Source organism: Chrysemys picta, chromosome 9 (assembly GCF_011386835.1).
Source record: "Chrysemys picta bellii isolate R12L10 chromosome 9, ASM1138683v2, whole genome shotgun sequence".
In the NCBI taxonomy this organism is placed as follows: Eukaryota; Metazoa; Chordata; order Testudines; family Emydidae; genus Chrysemys; species Chrysemys picta.
In genome coordinates this window covers 22,139,962-22,146,814 of record NC_088799.1, presented here as the reverse complement: position 1 = coordinate 22,146,814, position 6,853 = coordinate 22,139,962, and the positions used below count along the sequence as shown (strand labels likewise).

At 55.4% G+C, this 6,853-nt stretch overlaps 1 long non-coding RNA gene across 1 annotated transcript; it reads right to left on the bottom strand.

The window, feature by feature from the left end:
* Nucleotides 1–314: 314 nt before the first annotated feature.
* Nucleotides 315–6,561, bottom strand: LOC135973487 (uncharacterized). Its single transcript, XR_010590346.1, has 2 exons — nucleotides 6,119–6,561; nucleotides 315–1,443 (listed from the first exon to the last, which is right to left on the bottom strand). It is a non-coding gene; the product is annotated as an uncharacterized LOC135973487 (long non-coding RNA).
* Between the last annotated feature and the right edge of the window lie 292 nt (nucleotides 6,562–6,853).

The following is a 6,853-nucleotide window of genomic DNA, read 5'->3' as shown; positions in this document are numbered from 1 at the left end:
TTATGATGGATATACTAGCAGTCACCCATGCAGTTCCCTTAGGCTAACATTAAAGATTCATAGATTCCAAGGCCAGAAGGGACCTGATCATCTAGTCTCATAGGTGCCAAGTTTCTAATCTGCCAGGGGATACTCTCCCCTGGCTCTGCCCAAGCCCCACCCTCACACCACCCCTTCAACTAAGGCCCCATCCCCCGCTCTGCCCCCACCTCTTCCTGCCCCGCCCAGTTCCGCCCCCTCCGCTAAGTGCGCTGACCCCTTGCTCCTGCCCCTTCCCCCCAGTGTGGTGACGACGCAGGAAACAGAACGCCAGGTTTGTTGGTAGCCAGAGAGCTTTACAAGCCTCTTGCAAAAAGCCTCCCAGGAAAACTTTTCCTGGGGTTTTTATTTCTCTCCTTGCTTTGTTTACAACACTTCTTAGTGGTTACATTTCATGCGCGTAAAAAGGCTAGGCAATATACATGCACATAAGATAACGAACCCATCTCTTGAGCGCGTGAACACCAGCTGCGAGGGAACAATCAAATCAGCCAAATAAGTTTCCCAAACATAGGCGCTAGAACAAGGTCACTCCTGCGTCACTGCCAGGGGAACAGTTTGCCGTTCTTCAAGGCTTGTGATTAGGGAGGAACACATTCCTACATCCCCTCCTATTTTATTTTATAGATGCAGTATTTAAACAAAGCACTCTCGCAGGATAGCATACACAATGTCACTAGATTGGGTATACACAAACAAAACAGCAAAGTAAAACGTCAAAAATCAAAACTAGGACCCCATACTATAAAAGGGTCTTTATCCACTCTAAGGGTGGCTATGACTAGATATAATCCCACCAAGGAGGAAAAACGTCCTGGTGGATAGCTTAAGCATAATATTTCAGCATATCAATTTGCTATTACATGCAATTACTATTATCAGTAAGCTTAAAACAGCACATTTCTTTCACTGTCTCACATCCCAGATGTTGCTGGGTGGTTTACAGACAGGAACAAGGCAAGTACTTAACAGACCTTGCATTTCCGGGGCAACGGCCAGGCAGAAATCAGATTGATTTAATACTTCTGCCAGGTGGACCCAGGTGTTAAACTGCAGCCGCTGCTCCATCTGGGGTTCGCCTTGGCAGCCAGGGGCCAACAGGAAACTCCCCAATACACACAAAATAAGGAGTGAATTAGCATTAAGACAAGCTAACAATGCCACAAGGTAATTTTCTGCGGTAGGTTCCAGCTGCTGCTGCACTCGCAGCTGCTCGGCCTGCAATGAAAGGGCTTTAACCTGTCCCCAGGTTATGCGCTGCGGGGGCCCCCGTGGGGGGCGCTGGCGAGGACGCTCGGGATCCTGCAGATGTAGGTTGAACTGTGGAATGGGGTTCGACAGTCCCTGGTGCCAGGCCATCGCCGTGCCACGGGCGGACGTTACGCGCTGGGACCCACAACGGACCTGTAGGAAGAGAAACGGCAGCATGCCCCCGTCCCCACGTTATAAGGGGCACTGGGCCATGCCACTGAGGGTCTGGAGCCTTGCGATATTTAACAAAGGGGCGGGGCAAGGCCTGGTAGCTACGAAAATGACATTCTGCTGCAGAGTAGTTGTCAGTCAAATTCAAATGATTCAGGGTAAAAAGCACTGCAGCCAGCCATTCCTGGCGGGGAGGAAGGCCTACGGGAATCCCCCCTTTCTGTTTTTGGCGGACCAGGGCTTGTTTGAGCGCACGGTTGGCCCGTTCCACAATGGCCTGGCCTGTGGGGTTATGCGGGATACCAAACGTGTGGACAATGTCCCACGTGGTACAGAAGGAGGCAAAGGCCGAGCTACAGTAGGCGGGGCCGTTGTCGGTCTTAAGATGGGACGGGTGACCCATGATTGCCATAGCGCGAATCATGTGATTAATAACATGACGAGAGGCCTCACCCTTCTGGGGGGTGACCCACACATAATGGGAAAAGGTATCTACACACACGTGAAGATACTGCCAGGGGGCAAAGGGAGGGAAATGTGTAACATCCATTTGCCAGAGCTGGTTAGCCGAGGTTCCACGAGGATTAACCCCTACCTCCGGGCTATTGGAGAGAGAAGCGCAAAGGTCACACTGGCGAACAATGGCCTGCGCCTGATGCAATGGGAGAGTGAACTGCTTGGCAAGGGCCTTGGCGGACTGATGAAAAAAGGCGTGGCTTTCGATTGGGGAGGAAAAAATTGAGGCCACCGATTTGACCGCCTGGTCGGCCACCGCGTTACCTTCTGTTAATAGGCCCGGTAGTGTGGTGTGACTGCGAATGTGTGTCACAAACAGTGGGCTAGAGCGGGAGGAAAGGAGCTGTTGCAGGGTAAGAAAAAGGGCCAACAAATTGTTATCACAGGAGGGCGACACATAGGAACCTGGAAGAGACTTAAGAACATTAGTAACATAAAGACTGTCAGTAATCAAATTAAAAGGGTCATCCTGGAAACATCGGCAGGCCAGGATGACAGCAGCCAGCTCTGCGCGCTGTGGGGAGCGCTGGGGCAGGGTAAAGCGGACTTGCCAAGTGCCTTGCGCCTGCCAGCTGACCGCACCTCGTGTTGGGCCGCCGTCCGTAAAAAGGGTAAGTGCATCCTTAATGGGGACGGTTGACAAAGACGGACGGAGGTGAAGGCAACGTTGTTGTAGGAGCGAAAGACGAGGGTCAGGGGGAATGTGATATTTAACTTCCCCGACATAGTCAGCAAGAGACAATTGGAGGGTGGCACTGCAAGAGACAGCGCGTTCCCAGTCTTTAGCCGGGATGGGGACAATAATGGCAACGGGGTCCCAACCCAAGAGGGTGCGGGACCGTTCTCGCACTTTAAAAATCAGCTCTGCGGCCTGTTGAGGGAGTGTCTGAATAGTATGCGGAGGGGAGTGGGTCAAATAAATCCATTCAATTAAACGAAGACGCGCTGCCGCCCCCTCCTGGGCGAGGACAGCTGTCGGTTGTGAGAGTGTGGGAAGCAAAATGGCAAAAAGGGGCTGTTCCCTTTCTCGGCGGTCGACCCACACCTGGGCCAGGGTCTGGTTAATGAGGGTGACCGCTTGGCGCTGTTCCTGGGAAATGGGAATAATATCTCCGGGGAGGCGGCCCTGCCGAAGGCCAGAAAAAGGAGGGGACAGCATGGAGGTAGTCAGAGGGCAAAAAGGACGAATCCAATTAAGGGACCCCAATAACTGTTGAAGCTGTACAAACGTAAGAGGGTTGGGCAATACCAACTCGGGACAAACTGGACGGGCATATGACTGGAGCATGCGGTGACCAAGATACAAAAAGGGTGGCTGACGCTGGATCTTGTCCGGTGCCACAACCAGGCCACACGCAGCAAGCTGGTGGCGCAGTTCGTCCAGCCAGTCATCAGGGAGGACGGGGTGAGCCACCAGGATGTCGTCCATGTAGTGGTAAATTAAGGCATCTGGGTGTGCTGCGCGGAAGGGCCGTAAGGCCTGCGCAACAAAATGCTGACACAAGGTGGGACTATTCAACATGCCTTGAGGGAGCACATTCCACTGATAGCGTGGAGTGGGCTGGGAGTGATTCAAAACCGGAACGGTGAAGGCAAAACGCACCCGGTCCTCAGGGTGCAGGGGGATGGTAAAAAAACAATCCTTTAAATCTATTACAAATAACCGGTAATCACAGGGGATAAGGTTGGGATTAGGGGTACCACACTGCAGGGGACCCATAGGCTGTATAATTTTGTTAATGGCGCGAAGGTCCTGCAGGAGGCGCCACTTGCCAGATTTCTTTTTAATCACAAACACGGGGGTATTAAAGGGGCTAGTAGACTCCTCCAAATGTCCTGCCTGCAGCTGGTCATTAACCAAGTGCTGGAGGGCCTCCAGCTTTTCTAAAGGAAGCGGCCACTGCGCAACCCATATGGGCTCGTCAGTGAGCCAACGGAGGGGGAGGGCCGTACGCCTAATCATCAATATGAATGGTGGCAGTGAACTGTGTTAATAAATCACGGCCCCACAGGTTGAGGTGGACGGGGAGAATGATAGGCCGGATACGGGCGCGGCGGGTGCCTTGGGGCGCCCTAACCTCCAACCATCGGGCACTTCGTTGTGAGTCCTGCGCCCCGCCCACACCCCAAACTGCCGGAGCCTGCTCTGTGGGCCAATGGGCGGGCCACTGCGCAGCGGCAATGACGGTGATGTCTGCCCCAGAGTCGATAACACCCTCGAACGGCTGATCGTTGAGGCAGTAAATGCGTTTGGGTTGGGGTGCTCCAATGTCTTTAACGACTGCTGCCACTTGTGGGTGAATAGTGCGCTGGTCGGTGGACCCGAAGCCTCCGGTTCGGGGAACGTCTCTTCCCCCTGCCGGAAGGGAGTAGGGCACAAGTATGAGTTGCGCCCAGGCATCTCCCTGAAACAGCTGTTTCGGGAGATGACTCCACAGTTGAACATGGATAATTCCACCATAGTCCGAATCCACCACCCCAGGCACCACAAACAGGCCCTGCTTGCTGGCGGACGAGCGGGGTAGGACAAGGCCCACCATGCCCTCCGGCAGCGGGCCCTGAATCTGGGACGGCATGAGGAGGACCTCCCCGGGGAGAGTGATATCCATATTTTCCTGATTAACAAGGTCAATCCCCGCACTGCCCCTTGTGGCGGCAGGGGCGTCGTGCACGGAGAGGGGCGCGGCCTTGGGTCTCGGGCTGGTCGCAGGCCCGCCTACTAGTTTCCCGGGGGGTTGTCTCGGATAGCAGCCAAGACCCGGCTGTCACCCCCGGCCAAGCGACACTGCGCAGCCCAATGGTAGCCCTTTTTGCATTTCGGACACAGCGTGCGGGGCCTCTGGTCTGTCCGGGGCTTGGGTTTGTTTTTACACACGCCCCCCCTAGGGGCCCGACACTCCCGCCAAAAATGTCCAGGCTTCTGGCAGTTAAAGCAGTTCCCCTGAGGCTTCTGCCCCTTGTGCAGGGCAGCTGCCAGCAGGGCCATCTGATGGGTCTGAGTGCCTACGTCAGCACACGCCTGCAGCAATTCTGCCAGGGTATACCCGGGGCGCCCGACCACTGCCTGCATGGCACGGCGGCAGTCTGCATTGGCATTTTCGTAAGCCAATTTTATCATTAGTTCAGTCTGGGCTTGTGGGTTATCAATCTGCCTCTGGACTGCCTCTTGGAGGCGGTCAATAAACTGGTGGAACGGTTCGGTGGCACCCTGCCGAGTAACCGCAAAGGACTTAGAGGACTCGCCTGCAGCGGGGACCCTGCGGAACGCTCGACGGACACACTGGCCAATGATGGGAAAAGCTACCCGGGGCGTGCCCACCGCCTGCTCGGGGATGCCCGAAAACTGCCCGGTGCCATATAACTGCTCAGCGAGATAGGCCCCCCCACCTTGTGCTGCTGCCGCAAGCGCCTCTCGCTGGTACTCGCTGTCCCACACAACGTATTGCGCGGGAGACAGCACCATGCGACACATCTCTTTCCAATCTTGGGGGAGCAAGAAGTAACCGTTTGACACACTTTCCAAGATCCCCAGGGTGAAAGTGGACCGCACCCCGGTCTCACGAACCGCCTTGCGGAGCTCGCGCAGAACCGAGTAGGGGAGAGCCTCCCAGTCCACTATCTGCCCCCCATTTCCATTATCTCGCCAAGAGACGGGAAACGCCTCGAACCCACACTTGGATTCCTCGTCGGTCAAGAGACCGGCCTCACGTGCTCGCCGCACCGCCGCGGCGACAGCGCCCCCCCGCCCGACCGGTAGGCAGGGGGGCGCCGCCACGGGCGGCGGCGCAGGGAGGGTCAGCTGTGGGCAGGAGGGGGGTGGCCCATCACTTGGGGGCAAAAGGGGGACCGGCTTGGGGCTGTCTGGGCCGAACCCCTCCAGTGCCTCCTTACAGCGCTGCCAGAGCAGCAGGCACTGAACTGGGGCACGGGGTTTACTATACAAGGTGATCCCAATCCGTATCCAATCAGAAAGCTGTAATGACCCGCAGTCCGGATACCAGGGGCACTGGCGATCTATTTCCCTTAGGAGGCCCTCAATATGAGCGACCGGGACAGCGACACATGATCGCTGTCGTATAATCTCTTGTAACTCTCTTGCGTGCTCCTTCTGGGCACTGGAAAGTTTCCCCCCCATACTCACGAATAAGGGGCGGCAAACAGCCGCGGGCGCGCTCGGCGTATCCAGCCGGTGAGTAGAGGGGTATCACGTCGGGGTCACCAGCTGTGGTGACGACGCAGGAAACAGAACGCCAGGTTTGTTGGTAGCCAGAGAGCTTTACAAGCCTCTTGCAAAAAGCCTCCCAGGAAAACTTTTCCTGGGGTTTTTATTTCTCTCCTTGCTTTGTTTACAACACTTCTTAGTGGTTACATTTCATGCGCGTAAAAAGGCTAGGCAATATACATGCACATAAGATAACGAACCCATCTCTTGAGCGCGTGAACACCAGCTGCGAGGGAACAATCAAATCAGCCAAATAAGTTTCCCAAACATAGGCGCTAGAACAAGGTCACTCCTGCGTCACTGCCAGGGGAACAGTTTGCCGTTCTTCAAGGCTTGTGATTAGGGAGGAACACATTCCTACACCCCAGCACCTCCTGATGCCATGAAACAGCTGATCCGCGGCAGGCGGTAGGCACTGGGAGAGTGGGGGAGGTGCTGATGGGTGGGGCCCGCAGGTGGGCAGGAAGCACGGGGGGGATTGGAAGGTTCTGGTAGGGGGTCTGCTGGTGGGTGCTCAGCACCCACCATTTTTTTCCTGTGGGTGCTCAAGCCCCAGAGCTCCCATGGAGTCAGCGCCTATATCTAGTCTGACCTCCAGTATCGTACAGGCCATAAACTTCTCTAAAATAATTCCTCCAGCATATCTTTTAGAAA